The following is a 19513-nucleotide window of genomic DNA, read 5'->3' as shown; positions in this document are numbered from 1 at the left end:
AAATCTTGACATGCCTTATGCTACCTTTGTATTTTTGAGTCTCACAGAGCCCCAAGTTTTAGTGATGAGTTTTCATACTCATTCCAGGAATGCTCCATGAAAGCCAGAAAATGGTCCTTCCAGGCTAGGCTCCCTATTGGCTGAATCACGTGGTGTTCAATCTAGTCTTCATTGGACAGGTTTCACATTCTCCATGGTCTGTGAAGCTAATCAAAATCAGCCTCCTGTGGAAAGTAGGAATCACTTCATCCATCTTTCACCAGAGATTTCCCTATCACAGCCTTTGTCAGTCCCAAAGTTCAAGTCCCACGTGGCCCTGCATGGCATGTGGCATCTTCTTCCACAAAGCTGCGAGTGTATGTGACAAACAGTTGTCAAAGTCATCTGTTCAGAGTAAAATGTTTTGTATCCATCGATTCCCAAAAGCCTTGGCATGACTCCCTTCCTAGTGGACATAGAGTAGGAGTTGATGAGGTTCAAATTAATGTATTTTAATTTACTGTTCTAGTTTTATTTCTGTGACTGTCATAAATACCCCCAAGAAAAAGCAACTTTGATGAGAAAGGGGATTACTCAGCTTACAATTCCAGGTTACAGTCCATTATTGTGAGAGGTCGGGGTAGGAACTTTAAACATCACATTCATAGTTAAGAGTAGATAGAGAATGGACATATGATCCTTGTTTGCTTGCTGCTTAATGTTTAGCTAGCCCTGTGTATTCTAACACAATCCAGAGCCTGAAACCAGGGAATGGTGCCACTTACAATGAGCTTTATCTTCCTACATCAATTAACAATCAAGATAATCTCTCCCACAGATGTGCCTGTAGGCCAATCTGATCTATGTGCAATTCCTCAGTTTAAATTCTCTTCCCAGTCACATCTCGTAAGTGCAGTTGCTTACATTGTTATATGTAGCATATATTTCCTGTATTGCTGAGTAATATTCTGCTATACGAATACACTATAGTTTGCTTATTTAAATCCCTTTTCATAGACAGTGGGTTAATTTTCACATATGGGGCTAGTACACATCAAAGATGCTATTAACATTATTACATAAGTATTTTGTGAGCACAGATTTTCCTTTCTCTACAGTAAATACATAGTAGTGGAATTATTGGATTCTGTGTTGAGACTATGTTTAATTTTGTGGGAATCTGCTGAACTGTTTCTTAAAGCAGTAGTACTGTTTTGTGTACACCCTTCATGTACAAATGTTATAGTAGTTTCACACATTTGCCAACAGTAATGGATGCCAATCTTTTCTATTTTATCTGCTCTAGAAAGTGTAATTTGTTTTTACTTTGACGCTGCTTTTATTTTACTTTTGATGTACAAGCATTTGACTTTATTTTAAGCCTCCCACATTATTGATTATATGGCAACCTTTTTTTTATTTGCCATAGGTTTCTTTATTTTATTAATTACATATTTTATTTAATAGTAATGTATGCATATAATGTTTCTAGATCCATTACACTCTCATCTCTCCCATTCCTCCCCTATTACCCACATTTTTCATTCTCAACTTCATGTGATTTTTTTTCTCTTTTTTTAAAAAAGTTTAATACCTATGGAGTCCACTCAGTGCTACCAGTATGTCCACGGGTGCAGTGCCATCTGCTGGAGCATGGGTAGCTTCTCTTATGCTGCATCCTTAAAGAAAACTAACTCTCCCAGCAGCTGTGTGTTGTCAATAGCTTCTCAAACTGAGGTGGGAATTCATGAGCCCCTCCCTCATCCACATTGGGATTTGGGTTGGCTCGATTTTGTGCAAGGCTTGTACATTCTCACAGCTGTTGGGAGTTCATGTGCACAACTGTGCTGTCATGTCCAGCAAATACATGTTCCACTAGAGACATTCACTTCCTTTCACTCTTACAATCTTTCCACTCCCTGGGCCTTGGGGAAATGAGGTGTGTTATAGATGTCACATTTAGAGCTGAGCAGCCCATGGTCTTTTCTTCTCTGCATTAACAGTTAAGAGTTTCTGTATTAATCACCATCTACTGCAAAAAGAACCTTCTCTGATGAGAGTTGATAGATGCCCAAATCTATTAGTGTAAGTGTAAGAACTTAGGGGCAGGTTATTATTATTCATTTAGCAGAATAAAAGAACTAAGTTCTTACCTAGGGCCTATGACAGAGCAATCACAGGTTTTTTCCCCAGGTAATAGTATTGATCATGGGGTCCCACTTATGGCAAGGATGTTAAATCCAATCAGAAAATGGCTAGTTTACATCATAACATTTGTATCACTATTGCACCGATGGGTATATTTTGCAAAGATAGCCATTATTAATAACTCACATGTTGTACAACTGAGTAAGATTGATGATGACTTTTCTCCCCAGGTAGTGTGAATAGAGTCTCAGCACTATGAAGGTTAGCCAATAGGAATGAAGCTTCCAGGTTAGTAATAGCTTGATTTCTCCATGTCCTCCTCCTTTAATCTATTGATGATTATTTAGAGATGTCACACAACTTTAGAAGGCTTCATTTTCTAGAACAACATTTCGTTTGTAAAAGCAGTTGAGTGGGGCTGAGGGCATAGCTCAGTGGTACAACATTTTTTTTTTGGAATGGACAAGGTCGTTAGTTCAATTACTAGAGCTGCAAAAAGAAACTGAGGAATAGAACAGAGTTCCAACTATTCTTAATTCTTTCAAGTTCCACCAATAATTATCATCTTGATTTAATGCTGTCCATTTCATACAATTCACAGCAAATATTTTTGCATTATTAATAGCTAAAAATAATTGCTTACATTAACTTTAATTATTGGGCTTATACAATTCTAAGGACTTGATAAATGCATGATGGCATATCTATATCAAAATGTTTAATTGCAGGTATCCGGGGTAGTTTCATTACTATCTAAAAGTCCCTTGTATTCTACCTGTGTATGTCACACAGGCTATCCTAAGACCTTGACAATCACTGACCTTTTACATTTTCCATATTTCTGTCTTGTCCAGAATTTCATATGATTTGGATTATACAGTATTGCAGCTAAAGTTTTCCTGTCCCACCCAGTCCACAGCCACTCAGACCCAAGTGAACACACAGAGGCTTATATTAATTAAAATTGCTTGGCCATTAGCTCAGGCAGGCCCACCACTGACTAGCTCTTACATTTAAACTCAGCACATTTCTGTTAATCTATATGTTGCCACGTGTTCTGTGGCTTTACCTGTGTGCCATTACATTCTGCTCCCTGGATGGCAGGCTGGCCTCTCCTGACTCAGCCTTCTCTTCCCAGAACTTTTCTTGTCTGCTTATCTCACCTATACTTTCTGCCTGGCTACTGGCCAATCAGTGTTTTATTAAACCAGTGTACAAAAGCATTATTCCACAGCATTTCCCCTTTTCTGTTTAATTAAAAAGGAAAGTTTTAACTTTAACATGGTAAAATTATATATAACAAAACAGTTATCAAGCAAGAATTATAGTTATAATATATAGTCTATTAGTATTTGGCAAAATTAAAGAAGATATTCTATCTATCCTATATTTGTGAGTCTAAGGTTTCATATCTACCTTATCTCTTATCATAACCAAGGAAAACCATAATTATAACTATCTAGTCTTCAACTACATCAAAGACCTCAGGAAATAATATTACCTAAGTAAACAGGAAGTGCACTGTAAGCAACTTTCAAAAATCTAGAATGACAAAGACAGCTGCCTGCCTGGACAGTCACCCAAAGTTCTTCTGCATTGTTGGGGTATCCATCATCAGCCCACAGACCTAGAGTCTCTCAGTTGCTTCTTCCTCTGTCCTGTAGAATGTTTGGCAGTTTCTTCTGCGAAGCAGGAACCTGAAGGACCGTCTTGCCTTCCAAAGTTCAGTGGTCACCTTCTTGTTGGTCCTGCATGTCCAGTTGATACAACATTTTGTCAAGCAGGCCAGGCAAGAACAGTTTCTTGCCCAAATGGCTATTTTTGCCAAGAAGATAAACTCCCTATGGAGTGCCTTCAATGCCCATCTTTCTCTTTGAAGTAAATTGGTGCTGCCAGGAGCAGATGTGTCTCACTGTCCAGAAGATCTAAGTTTTTAAAACATTTTAAGTGCCATATTCTGTAGGTCTTTGAAGTGTTTGAAGATTACCTACCTAATTGAATTATATCCATGTATACCTAAAAAAACTTAACATGACTATAAATTTGACGATCGTAGAAGACTAATTATTAATCTGTATTTCTTAATTATCCATTGCAATTTAAATGAGCTGCACAAACATAACACCTTAAACAAGAGTAGAAATATACATACAATATAACAAAATTAACTTTAAATTTGTATCAATAAACTATAATCCATAGCAATGTAAAATATTTTAAGCAAGTTGTTCTTTAAAAGTAGGTTCCACCCGTTTACTCTATCACATCTACATGCTATATTTCCATATCATATTCCTCTTTCTTTTTTTAAGCAATATATTGACTATGACAAATAACAATTTGTAACCAATAACCTAAACAAAGACAAACATCTATAATCCATTTTTGAGGAATGCGGGTATAGTTTTCTAGGCTACTTCTTACTGATAGAGGATGCTTGTAATCTTATGGGGACACAAAGAAAATTTTAGGATTATGGTCAAGTCCTGACTAGAGTAGTCTGTGATGCTGTATTCTCTGAGCTAGTTGCCTTGAAGTTAATTTTGGATGTTGGATAATCTGGGCCATGGTGTCATTGGAGACCTTTCAGGGGGCCTTTGCTGGTCAAACCTGATGTATATTAATCTGGAACAAATCCATAGCTTCTTGCTTCCTGTGGAAACAAAAGCAGAGCCTTCTTTCCAAAGCAACACATTCTTAGATTCAAATTTTGAAGTCAAGATACTCTCTCTCTCTCTCTCTCTCTCTCTCTCTCTCTCTCTATATATATATATATATATATATATATATATATATATATATATATGCTTAATTTAGCAGCCTTTACAATCAAATGTCTTTCTGCAGTTAAAAATATCAAACACAATCCAGATTCTCTGTGTAATATCCATCTTTATGTGGCTCATTTTTTATACTACCTTTACTGTCTCTTTAAAGACTTTATTTTTTAAAACTATTTCTTTATATAACTGTCTATATTCATTTTCTTCTCTCTTCCAAGCCTACGTACATTTTTACACACACTGTAAACCATTTAAAGTTTTGTTCCATCTGAATCTGCCTTATTGTGTATCTATTGCTTTAAACTGCAGCATTACTAGGACTGAAATGGCAGCTTTGGCTGCTGGCTCTGCCCACTTCAGCTTCCCAACACGGCAGAACTATGTTTACTGCCAGCTCTGGGAACCAGGCTCACTGCTGACTATGGGAAGCAATGTGTCTATGCTTCCATCCAGCAGCATGTAGCCCAGAAACCTCTTTCTTTCTTTCTTTCTTTTTTTTTTTTTTTTTTGTACTATCAAAAGCTAAATCGGTTACAAGGCAATGCACTCTGCAGCTTGGAGACTCCATTGTGTACTATGGTGGAAATCCACCATGCTGCACTCAAGCCCACATGCCACTGGGAACCCACCATACTGTAGCTCACAGCTGGCTTGAGAGACACAACTAGTAAGCTGTTTTTAGCTCCATTTTAGAAGCGGTTTTTTTTTTTAAGCTTTCTCAGGTTTTAGGTCCCATGTTTGGGCGCCATTTGTAGCTAAAGTTTTCCTGTGTCCCACCTGCCTGGCCCACAGGCAGGACAAATCTCTCTCACCTGCCAGTCCCACAGCCACTCAGACCCAAGTAAACACACAGAGGCTTATATTAATTAAAACTGCTTGGCCATTAGCTCAGGCTTCCTACTGACTAGCTCTTACACTTAAACTCAGCCCATTTCTGTTAATCTATATGTTGTCATGTGTTCTGTGGCTTTACCTGTGTGCCATTACGTGCTGTTCCCTGGACTGTGGGCTGGCATCTCTTGACTCAGCCTTTCTCTTCCCAGTATTCTCCTTATCTGCTTATCCCACCTATACTTCCTGCCTAGCTACTGGGCAATCAGCATTTTATTAAATGTACAAAAACATTATTCCACAGCACAATATGTAGTTTTTGAAACTGGCTTTTTTTATCTTAGAAACATGCAGTAACTTTTCTCCCATTTTATCTTTTCATAAATTGATAGTTCATTCATTTTTATTTGTAAATGAAAACCACAATTTGGTTGCTTGTTCACTTCTTGAAGGATAACATGCTTTGACAGTTATGGATTAAACTGCTATAAATAGTCATGTACAGATTTTTATATTTACATAGGTGATTAAATTGTGGGGGCTAAATTCAGCATTGTAAGAAAATTTCCAAGTGTCTTCCACACTAGCATACTACTTTATAGTCCCACCTCTCCTCAAGAAAAGAGCCTGTTGTCAGTATTTGGCATTGGCAACTTTAAAAATATATTTGATATATTCACAGGTTTGAGTTGATACATTAATCTAGTTTTAGCTCTCATTTTTCATATGGTATGTTACAAAAAGCATCATTTATAAACATATATCCATCTGTTCAAGTTTTTGTTCATTTTTAAATTATTTATCATGTTTAAATGTGTGTAATATAAGATTTACCATGTTAACTAATTTTAAATATATCACCCAGTAGATATTGTTTAGTTCACATTTTTGTACAATCAGTCTCCAGAATGATTTTATCTACACAAAATGAAACTTTATACATATTAAAGAGTGTCTTGTTTGCTCAGCTGCCTTCATTGTCTTTAGATCTTATTAGCTCCATTAAATTTTCTTTATCTATGCATTTGATTACTATAGTATTTTATTTTTCTACTTTCATACATTTAACATTTGATTGTTTTATGGGACTGAGGGGATGGCTCAGCTCAGTAGTTATGATAGCTTGCTGTGCAAGCATGAAGATCTTGTCGGTCATGGTACTGTACACACCATTAACCCCAGTACTGAGTGGGTTGCAGACAGGAGGTCTCTGAGACTGCTGTTTTCCAGCTTAGTGTGTGTGTGTGTGTGTGTGTGTGTGTGTGTGTGTGTGTGTGTGTGTAAGGATTGGGAGCTCTAGACTGAGGACATATCTTGTCATGAAGAACTAAGGCAGAGGGGGCTAGAGAGATGGCCCAGTGGTTAAGAGCAGAGGTCTTGAGTTTGTTTCCCAGAACCCATGTTAGGTGGCCCACAACCAACTGTAACCCTAACTCCTGCTCCAGGGGGATCTGATGTCTCTGGCCTTCTTGGATGAGTACACACACACACACACACACACACACACACACACAGAATTAAAAATAACAAAAATGAATTTATATCATTTATTTTTCTTTTCCCTCAAGAAAAGATCCTGTTGCCTGGATTTGAGATTGTCAAATTTGATATATATTTTTGCTTTTTTACATGGTATCAGGTTGAGTTGGTATGTAGTTTTAGTTTACATTTTTCTTATGAGATATGATATTGACATACATATATCCATATAGGGCCACACACAAATACACAGTTAAAAGTAATAAAATGCATTACAAAAACAAGGCATAGAACAACAGAGAAAACCAAATGTACACATAGACCTGTAGAACCTCCCACACACATATATACATAAATCACACACATACACCATACTCACATATACACACAGAAAATAATAATAATTTTTCTAAAGTGAAAAACGCTTTAGATACAGAGAGGTGGCTCAGTAGATAATGTGTTTGTTCTGCCAACATGAGGATCTGGGTTCAGATCCCTACACTTGCATAAACAAATAGCAGAAGTGAAAGGGGGTCTATAACGTCGACAGCTTGGAGCTTTGCTGGTTAGTTTTTGTAACCTTGACACAAGTTGGTCACCTAGCAAGGGAGAACCTTGACTGAGGAATTGCCTGTAGGCAAGCCTCTAGGGGCATTTTCTTGATTAATGATTGATGTGGGAAGGCACAGGACACCGTGGGCAGTGCCACCTCTAAGTAGGTGGTCCTGGGTTGCATAAGAATTCAGGCTGAGCAAACGATGAGGGTCAAGCTAGTAAGTCGCACAGCTCTTTGGCTTCTGCTTTAGTTCCTGCATTTTGTTCCTGCCCCGACTTTCTTTGATTGTGGACTGTGATGTGGCACTGCAAGTAAGCAAAACATGCCCACTCTTGCAAGTTGCCTTTGGTCACAGTGTCACAATAGAAACCTAACTAAAGCAGAAGGGAAATGTTTATTTACAGTGACTTATTTGCAAGATATTTATCATCATTTGAAAACGTATTAGTGGACCAGTGAGGTAGACCAATGGATAAGGGCAACTGTCAATAAGTTTGGCAATCTGAGGTAGGTCCTTGGGACTCAGGTAGCAGTGGTGGAAGAAGAAAATGAATTTCTATGAGTTGTCAACTGACCTCCACATGTGTTTCTGTGGCACATGTTAACACCCTCTCCATAGGAAATAAATAAGTAAATGTAAAAGAAAAAAAACATTCATAGCAACATGTACATTAGTGTTTGAACAAACAATTGGGCACCATTGCCTTGCCAGGTGGATCTGTAGCATTCCCCATTACAGAAGGCACCTTAGTTACTCTATTTTCTCCAGAATAAACTTTGTAATAGCTTTAGAATCCCTAGTGGCTCCTGTGATGACACCTCTCTCACTTCTATTATCTGCAATCTTTCCCCTGTTCCATTGTTCTAAAGATGTATCAAAGAACCATCTTTTCTTTTCATTGATTGTCCCCATTGTTTCTTAGTTTTCTTCTTCATTAACTTCTAGTTTGACCTTTATCAACTTAATTTGGGTTTTACTATCTATTTTAGGATTTTATAGGTAGAAGTTGAGGTTAGCAACATGAAACCATATTATTCAGAAAGGAAGGGAGAATAACTAATTTCAGTACTATAGGCCCCATACTCTTTGTTGCAACTTCTGAATTCTGCCATTATATTTAAAGAACAGTCACACAAATACATACATGAATTGGCATGGTTTGGGTTCCATAAAACAGTACTTATCAAAGTAGGGAAAAATCTGCCTTAGGACTTTGACTTCAGTTTGCTGATGACAGGTGAGGTTCAAAAGATGAGCATTTGCATTCCTCTGAAATTAGAGTTGAATGAGGACACAGCTATAACTTTAATTCAATTTGCTGCATAGCTGATGAGGCTAATTCCCAATTGCACCACTGCCGCTACTTTTAATTTGAGAGTATTCGATTTGCAAGAGGCTTAGTCTGTAGTACCTAATATTTTAGGTTCGTTTTGATTCTAGTTTGCACAGCCTAAAATCCAAGAACTATAGGAACATAATTACTGCAGTTTTTCCTCTGTCTTCTATCCTATTTTCCACTGATATAATCTGGACAAATATCCAGGCTGTATTTGTGCAATGAATCATTGGTTCATGTGAATTCTATTTGCATCTGAGGCTCAACTAGTTCGTATGTACGGTCTATTTTTAGCACAGCACGCACAGTACTCTTTTCATAGTGCACATTAGATTGTGTACCTCTCCTGTCTCAACCCCCTCCAAGAGAGTCAAATTTAATTCAGAGGCAAAGACAGTGTCTTTATCATTGCCTACAGGGCCTTCAGCTTCTGTCTGCTATACTTACTCATCTAATCTCTGCTCCTAGAATATTCCTTTTGTCTTTTACTCCATCAATGTGGCCTTATTGATTTTCTGCTGATATATCAAGTATGCTCTTATTTTAGGTTCTTTGCGCTGGCTCTCCCCCACTTGGATTGTTTCCCCAGATATCTAATTGAGTATGTTTTTCCACTCTCTTCAAATCTCTTCTTCAAAATCAGTTTCTCAGTGAGACTTACCAGAAGAAAAGCTATTTAAAATTGCACACTGTTGGTATGTTTTGGCTTTGAACTTTATTTTCAAATCAAGATTTATATATTATAACATAGATGAACTTTAAGGACAATATACTAAGTTAAACAAACCAGTCGCAAAAGAACAATCACTACATGATTCCGTTTCCATGACATGTATAAAGCGGTCAAACACTAGGAGCAGAAAGGAGATTAATAGTTCCCAGGTGCTGGGGGAGTGAGGAAAGAGGAGTTAAGGCAGCTAGAATCTCAACTGGTGTGCTTTCAGTTCAGCCAGGAGGAAACTTTCCAGAAATATGTTGGAAGCAATGCACACTACTTTATTGTACACTTTAAGTTTCAGGCTGTGTCTTTTTCACACACAGAAAAGAAATAAACAACCACAAATTAAATTTAGCCAATTAAATGAAATAGAAAAAGATCAATTTTGACTTCTGGTTTAATCTTGAACACAGAAAAACCTGAGCAACCAGTATTCCCATGCACGCAAAAACTGAAAGTTGAATGAAGTCAAAACAAATAATATCTTTGCACTTGAGTTGTTTGTATTTCTTTTTTTCACTAAATATATAATTTTAAAAAAGAGGCTAACAAACTGCAGGGGAGGGTATGGGAGAGGTTTGAGGGTGTGTAGCTCTGGGGGCCTGAAGGAAAGAAAGGGAAAGGGAAGTGATGTAATCCCATTTCAATTCAAAACACTACAAAATTATCAGGCTGAATTTTCAGGGCAAATACCACATTTCAATATAGACAGACAGAGAACCCAGAGAGTCACATCCAAGTTTTTTTTTTTTAACTGGGGACAGAATCCACTAAAGCCTGATGGGAAAACATAAATGGTGATGTGGAATACTGTGAGGAGAAACCTCTGGAATCAGAGAAATCCCAGGATGAGGGAGGGTGAGATCACTACAGTTTCTGAGTTTTATCTCCAGAAATCCTGTCAGCTTTTCATAATGGAAAGCCCAAAGGACACCACTTTTGTTTGGCAGGAGAAAGAAAAAGTATGCGTTGCCAAGACCTGCTTTCCACAGGAACAGATTTTACCAGATCTTTCCCCCTCCCTTTCTCTCTCTCTCTCTCTCTCTCTCTCTCTCTCTCTCTCTCTCTCTCTCTCTCTCTCTCTCTCTCTCTCTCTTCTTCCCTCCTTCCTTCCTTCCCACCCCCTCTCTTTTTGAGGGTGTCCTAGTCAACTTTTTAATTTTTTATTTTTATTTAAATTTTTATGTGGTATATTTTAATCACATTCTTTATCCTCCCCCAACTTATTCCACATCTTCCCTGACTCTCTACCCACCCAACTTTATATTCATTCTCTTAAAAAAAATCCCACAAAATAGGAACAACAACAACAACCTCTCCCCCCCAAAAATCAAAACAGACAAACGAAAGAAAGTGAAAAAAATCAATAAAACAAAACAAGAAAGAAAAAGAAAATGCATCAAAAACTTCTGAAGTCCCTTTTGTGTTGGCCAAGTACTCCTGGGGATGGGGCCTGCCTGGGAGTGTGGCTGACATTCCCACTACCACTGCTTTGGAGAAAACTGACTTCCCTCCTTTTCCAGTAGGTATCAACTGCAAATAGCTTCTTGGTTAGGCATGGGACTTGGTGTCTGCTGGGATTTTGACTGGTTTGAGCCTGTACAGGTCTTGCATGTGCTGTCGTCACAGGCTTTGGACGTTCCCGTGTGTATCAGTCCAGTTGTGTCTGGAAGACGCTGTTTTCTTGGGACCGTCCGCTACCTCTAGCTCTTCAAATCTTTCCACCGCCCCTTCTGCATTCTATTCTGTAGTCTGCCACTTGGCTGGAATGACAGTGTACTTGGCTGTTTAAAAAATAATAGTCCATATATGTAAACAGAGAGAAGTGGGAGATATTTAAATTGGTGGTGGAAAAAAAGAACAACAAAGGACTTAAAATTGTGTAACCATAAAATAAAATTCAAGAAAAGCTCAGCCTTTTGGTACAGGTCTATATTCCTAGTTGCTTAGAGGCTGAGGCAGGAAGGTTGCAAATTCAAAGCCTGCTGAGGCTACAGAGTGAAATCATTGTTGCCTGGGAACCTTAATGAAATCCTGTCTTAAATAAGCTAAAAGGAGCCATGGCTTAGCTCAGGTATGGTGCTTGCCTATCATGGGCTAAGGCTTCAGTCAATCTCAAATATCACAAAATAAAGTAAAATACAAAGACAAAACAAAAAACGAAAGAATTCCTTTTCAGGCATTTTTTACTCAAAGACAGTGGTTCTCAACCTGTAAGTCGCAACCCCTTTGTGGGTCAAATGACTCTTTCACAGGGGTCACCTAAGATCATCAGAAAATATAGCTATTTACATTGCAATTCACAACAGTAACACAATTATAGTTATGAAGTAGCAAGGAAAGTAATTTTATGGTTGGGGGTCACCACAACATGAGGAACTGTATTAAAAGGTCGCAGCATTAGGAAGGTTGAGAACCACTGCTCAAAGAACATAAAGATGTTTTCTTTAGGGAGAAGGGACTCTATAAGTAAAAAAAAAATATGGTTTCATATAGAAACAGGAAGAATTCCAGAAGAAAAGATACAGATGAAGGCAAAAGAAAACCCTGTATTTTCCTTAATTGCTCTAAAAGGCACAAGACTGATTAAAGTAATAAAGACAGCACTGTATTACAGATTTGGAACATATGAGGATGGGAAATGAATGGTACAAGTGCCAGGAAGGCCAGGCCTGAAGAATTTGATACTTCCTTTCAAAGTTATGTGTGATGCATAAGAAGCGGGAAAGTGTTATTTGAAGGCAGGTTTAGGCTAATTAAGATGTCTATTGAAACTTAAGGTTATTTAAGGTAACTTAAGAAGTTTAAAAATGAATGAAATGTATGCTCAAGTAAAACCAGAAAAGGCTAAAAAGAGCAAGTGCAATGAATGGAAGATAAACATGGAAGTTACTATTACTAATCAAAATGTACTAATTGTGATAAAGGACATAGCCTGAATACATCAATTAAAACACATGAAGTCAATGTAAAACAGGTCCTGTGTAACATATTGTCGATACAAACTTAATTAGTTTATTGAGCAGGTTTTCACTATGTTGCTTGGACTGGTCACAAACTTCTAGACTCCAGTGATTCTCTGATCTCAGCATCCTGAGTAGCTGAGACTATGGGGCTCATTATCACCCCTAGCTAACAAACCAAACTTAAATAAGAAGACAGCTAAATTGAAAGATAAGGGATGACAAAGATATATGTGAATAAAAAGAAAACTGGATTTTTTTTTATTAATTTCATTCAGTAAAGCAAATTTCAGAATCAGGATGATTACAGACAAAAACAGGCATTACAGATAATAAATGTGTCAGGTATCCAGACATAATAATCCTTAAATTGCATTCACTTAGCAATAAAACATCAAAGTAGGAGACACAAAACTGCTAACCCTACAAATAGCAATAGATAAATCCACCTCTATATTGGGAGATGTCATAAAACTGTCAGTAGTCAATAGATTAAGCGTCCAGAAGCTTGGTAAGGATTCAGTAAATCGGAAAAGCACTAGTAAAATCAACTAGAAGGAATTGACATTAATGAAATATTGAAGTATCTCACATTATAGGCCACAAAGTGCACCTTGAACTAGTCCTCGGCAAAAAAAAGATGGCTGGGAAATTTTCAAATCTAAGGAGATTGAACAATATACTTATAAATGAAACATGGATCAAAGAGCTCTCAAGGGAAATCTAAAAATAGCTTGAATTACATCAACATGAAAATAAAGCTAGAAATTTTGTTAAGCTCCCAGACCAATGTTTGAGTAGAAACATATTGTATGAACTTGTATCTACGGATGACAGGTTGGGGAGGACGAGTTGGTAGCAGAGCCAGCCTAAATGAAAAGTTGTGTAAAAATTCACTATTTTGTAAGCTAATTTTAAAACATAATTTTGTTGGGTATTGTAGTACATGTCTTGCATGTCAGTACTTGGAAGTTAGAAGCAGGCAGAATCTGTGAGTTCGAGGCCAACCTGGTCTCCATAGCAATTTCCAGGACAGCCAGGGCTTCACAGTGAGGCCCTGTTGTAAAACAAAAAAACAAACAAATGAAAAATCAAAACCCCAAATAACAACAACAAAAATAAAACAACTAGCAAAAATAAAACTAATTAAGTTTGTATAGACAACATCGTACTCAGGACCTGTTTTACATTGACTTCATGTGTTTTAATTGATGTATTCAAAATAAAAATAAAATTTTAAATGGAGCTTCAATGGAGGTACTCTGCATAGGTGCGTAATGCCAACCCCAGAAGCCGTCACAGACTCACTGGGCTTTCTGCATAGCTACAACCCCATCTAAGAATACTGACTTGGCTGATTGCAACTAAGGGTTGGTGCTATGTTTTGGATATTCATGTTGAAACTTAGTGCTCAGTATTAAGAAGCCAATATCAGACTCCAGACAGATAGAGCAGCTTCTAACCTAACTTTTCTCAATTAAGCTACTTCTCAGTAGCTTTTGTTTTTGTTTGTGAGACAGGATTTCTCTGTGTATCCCTGGCTGTCCTAGAACTCACTTTGTAGACCAGACTGGCTGTGTAAGCAGCCGTTTTCTGTCTCTCCCTCCCACCTTCCTTTCCTCTCTAGATACGGTAACTTTTATGGGAGAGAGAATATGAGCTAAGACGGCAGTTAAAAGCACAGACTTGATTCCATTTGATTTTGTTATTACTTTAAAACTGTTCTATACAGTATAATAGTATAATCTAGTAATATTCGAGGAAAAAGCAATTAAAGGTCTGGGATGTAGCTCAAGGTTCCTTCTCATGAATAATGTGTAAGTCTGTGAATGTAATCGTCAGCACCACAAAAAGGAAAACAGCCCCTGAATTTTAATAGGGGTAGTGACCCAAACTTTTATTCCTAGCTCTTGGGAGGCAGAGGCAAGTGGATCTCTGAGTTCAAGGCCAGTCTGGTCTACAAAGTGAGTTCTAGGACAGCCAGGGATACATAGAGAAACCCTGTCTCACAAACAAAAACAAAAACAAAATAGACTTCAGAATTAAATTTGATGCTTCTGATCAAGTTATTTTACTTTCCCAAACTTTATTTTGCTCTGTATGAAGCTGGAGTAACCAAATAAACTACGGAGATTAATTTGCTGTAATTTGGTCACAGCAATGTATATAAATTAACACATTTAACTAATTTCAATAAACGAAAAATTCTCTATTATATGTATGCAGTTATTCACATATACATGTGCTCATACACAGTGCTTTAAAGGGAAGAGATTCAATATTTCTGTAGCATAGTGCATAATTTTTCAGAACATTTGGGTTTCTAGAGAGGCATTAATATCAGGAAAATCTATTTAAAATTAATTGTCTTTGGGCATTTCTATTAATATCTTTTCTTCACCTTGAACATATTTTGGAGCAAGATCTATGCTGTCCAGCCTGGCTTTCAATTCCTACCATGTCTGTATACTGTAATTTAATAATTACAGTAGTTATGAAATAGACGAATCTTATTAACCTTCTGAGTAGCTGGGATGATACATGTATGTGATTCACTGGCTGTAAACAAAATCAAGCTTGTTTGTAATCACAGGACTCAGGAAGCAGGAACAGGAGGAACAGAAGATTAGAGCTATTGCAGGCTCTACTAGCAAGATCCTGTGTCAAGGAGCACCACCCTCACTCCCAAAGCTTTTTTTACTCTCTGTACTGTTCATTTTTTATCAGTCAGGTATATATCTTATAATGATCATTGTATAATATTGTATAATGTCTTCCTGCCACATCCTCCCATCCTCCCTCTTTTCTTACCCCTTCTCATCCTACTTTTCTCATGCCTCTCCATTCCGTTTGTGCCCATTTTCCCCCACAATAATTTCATTTCTATTTTTGCTTAATATATTCATACATGATTTTAGATTACTATATGAAATCTACAAATGATGTATGAGAGAAAATATGATGGTTGTCTTTCTGAGATTGGCTTAATTCACTTATTCTCTTTTCATTCTTCCTCATTTCCATTGTATACATACATACATACATACATATATACATACATACATACATGTGTGTGTGTGTGTGTGTGTGTGTGTGTGTATGCATGTGGATGTGTACTTGTGTCTGTGTGTGTCTATGTGTATGAGTCAGAACTTAACATTGGAGAGGCCAGAGATAGATGTCCCTATGTCTTCCTCAATAACTCTTCAATTTCTTTTTTGAGACAAAGACTCTCACTGGACCTGGAACTCATTGGTCCAGTTAGAGTGGGTGGCCAGCAAGCTCTAGAGATTGTCCTGCTTGCCTTCCCTGAGGCTGTGATGAATTTAGGAATTGAGGCTTCTGCAGAAAGCAAGAAATTTACCAACTGCACCATCTCCCCATCCCCCTTCTACTCCTATTTACTTCCCTTCCAAGAATCCTTCTCTCCGTAGCTTCTACCCCTTGAATGACAATGCACCACCTTCACCCACTTGTGGCAACCATATTGTCTTTGGATTATGCCAGTTGTCCCAAGAGCAAAATGCCTGTGAGACAATGCCTCTCTTTATCATCACTAACTACTCTAGATAATAAGATATTGAGAAATTAGATAAAAAGTAGAGCTTTCAAATTATACATTTGAGGTAGTTAACAAAGATTTGGTAAATATAGTATACATTCCAGGCATTTATTTTTTCAAGTCTTCTCGTACATCAAGTTTTTACATATGTTTTCAATACTCAAAGAGCATAGGCAAATTAAATGCAGGGAGAATGGAATTTTGAATAAAAAGATGATATTCTCTGGTGTTGCAATTGTATTACAATCTTGTAGTTGTTATAAATAATGTGGTATGCAATGAGATCATGAAATGAAATGCTCCTTGTGTCTTTCACCCCTAGTCCTTCTGCATGGTCATACCTACCACTCTCAAGCCTTAGCCTCTGAGTGCTCATTTCAAACAAGATGGTGAAACTTTGGAGGGAAAAAATAGCCTATAGGTTTTTGCTATACTTAAAGAATCCTGAGTATCATTATATGTAACAAAATAACTGAACTCAGGCTGGATGGTTCTCAAACATGAGCTTATAGCACCACTTAGTGGTTTACATAGTTCATAGACACAGGTCTAAGAATTATTTGAAGAGGTTCAAGTGTTCCTAATACTAAAGGCTGCTTCTACCTTCTACATCTGATCTAACACTTACTTAAAACAGGCTACAGTAGAACCATGAAATCCAAATAACAAATAGCTGTCCCAAGAGAGCTCAGGTAAGTGCCATGTTTGCCCTTTTCTGCTCTAGGTTAGGCAACTCTTCTGTATCACCCTATACTATTCCATTCCAAGAACTGGAGTCAAATCAGTAGGGGAATTAGAGAAAGGAGCAGTGAATATTCAGATGAAGAAGCTTTGAGTAAAGAGACAATATTCAACTGTGCCATGTAGAATACAGAAGCAAGCATTATTAATGTTCAAAGAGTCTATGCAATATAATCCACTATATATTTTTTCTGTTATTGTACATCCATTTTTGCACCTTGCATTAACACTGCTTGTGCTGAGTGGTCATGTGCAGTTGCCCAACTAGAAAGGGCATGATCCTGATATCCTTTGGCTTTTGTCAGTCCAAGTAGTAGAAACCAACCCTATTGTGTTTGTGTGTGTGTCCATGTCCGTGTGTGTGTGTGTGTGTGTGTGTGTGTGTGTGTGTGTGTGTGTATGTGTGTGTAGGAATATATGGTAGCTCCCCTGGTAGAGCCCTAGTGTTAACATCTAGGTACCATTGAGGGGCCTTGATCAGGTTTGTTTTCTCTGCCAGTTCAAAACTTAAAAGACAGGACAACTTGTGGTGATATTGTGTTCCCCCAAAATATTGTACACTCTAATAAACTTATCTGGGGTCAGAGAACAGAACAGCCACTAGATACAGAGGCTAGAAAATGGTGGCACTCACATCTTTAATCCTAGCCTTCTGGAGGCATGGATCTCTGTGAGTTCAAGGCCACACTGGAAATAGCCAGGCATGGTGACTCATGTCTTTAATCCCAGGAAGTGATGTCAGAAAGCAGAAAGGTATATAAGGTGTGAAGACCAGAAACTAGAAGCTTTTGGACTGGTTAAGCTTTTAGGCTTCTGAGCAACAGTTCAGCTGAGAGGCATCTAGTCTGAGGAAACAGGATCAGCTGAGGAATAGACAAGGTGAGGTAGCTGTGGCTTGTTCTGCTTCTCTGATCTTCCAGCATTCACCCCAATACCTGGCCCTGGATTTGATTTTATTACTAAGACTCTTTAAGATTGATGCTACAATAAGTCTTAAGCACAACGGGTAGCAGCAGGGAAAAATCTCAGGTAGCAGACAGCAACAGTTGATGAAGAAAGATAATTCATTAAAGGTGAGGAAACAACACACACACACACAGATACTCAGAGGGGAGAGGGAGGAGGCGGGAAGGGAAGAAGTAGAGGAAGAGACAGAGGTGGAGACACAGAAACAGACAGAAACCAAAACAGAGACAGACAAATGCACACAGAGAGAAAGAGCCTCAACAAAGAAGAACGGAGACTTTAGAAGCTGAAGTCAGGCTTTTACTCCAGGGATGGGAGATTAACCATCTCTGAGGCAACTTTTCTCCCTAATTTAGAGTTGATTACTTTGAACAAAGACAGGGAGGCTGATAAGCCCACAACTTTCATGTGAACATGTTCTGATGTGGTCCTTTTCAGACTGGCCTGTAAACAGACAGTTCTCTCCCACCTGCCAATTCCCAAATAACCACTTAGAGGCTTAACATTACTTATAAATGATTGGCTGGTAGCTCAGGCTTATTATTAACTAGCTTTACACTTAAATTAACCCATAATTCTTATCTATGTTTAACCAAATGGCTTGGTACCTTTTCTCAGTATGGCATTCTCATCTTGCTTCCTCTGTGTCTGGCTGTTGACTCCTGACTTTGCTCTTTCTTTTCCCAGCATTCTTAGTTTGGTTGCCCCACCAATACTTCCTGCCTGGCTACTGGTTTTATGAAACCAACTTGAGTGACAAATCTTCACAGTGGATATGAGGATTATTCCACAGCATTGGCCCACCTAAGGACAAAACACCTTCCAGTAACTTTAGACCTTTCTTTCAGGAGTGTGAATAAATCAGAAGTTTGTCATCTTTGTTATCTTTTTATGTTCTCTCTCCCTGTATATTCTATCAGTGATCTTTCTCTCACAAACAACACGACAATGAAGAAGCAAGGACGGATGGCTTACAGACCATGATAGTGAACTACAGAATTAGGTAAAATAGTGTTTCTCATCCATGTTGCTGGGCCCCACATTGCTCTTTTGAGGAAACAATAAAAGGAAGCAGTGGAAACTTTTTTGGACCTTGATCACATGTTTTAAATGCCCTTAGCTAATAAAGTCTAAGACCAGTTGACACTTGCTGGAATATATAGTTGTTGGCCTTTTCAGATTCTGCCCACTTTCTATAATGATGCTTCATTATATAAAGCTAAGCTCTGGGTGTTCCACATGTTTAGAAAAGCATATGAAATGTGTGCAAGCACACCTAAGCAAGTGATGATGGGCAATCAATTCTTACAAGGTGGAATGGCAGGTACAGATTTTAAATTCTTGGGAATGTTATGTTTGGGTGAGGTACAGATTTTAAGTAACAAAATACCTGAGGAAAAATCCCACAAAAGGTTTTGTCTATAAACATTATGATAATTGTTAGAATTTT

Source organism: Peromyscus eremicus, chromosome X (genome assembly GCF_949786415.1).
Source record: "Peromyscus eremicus chromosome X, PerEre_H2_v1, whole genome shotgun sequence".
NCBI classification, from domain to species: domain Eukaryota; kingdom Metazoa; phylum Chordata; class Mammalia; order Rodentia; family Cricetidae; genus Peromyscus; species Peromyscus eremicus.
Note: the sequence above shows the minus strand (reverse complement) of the source record.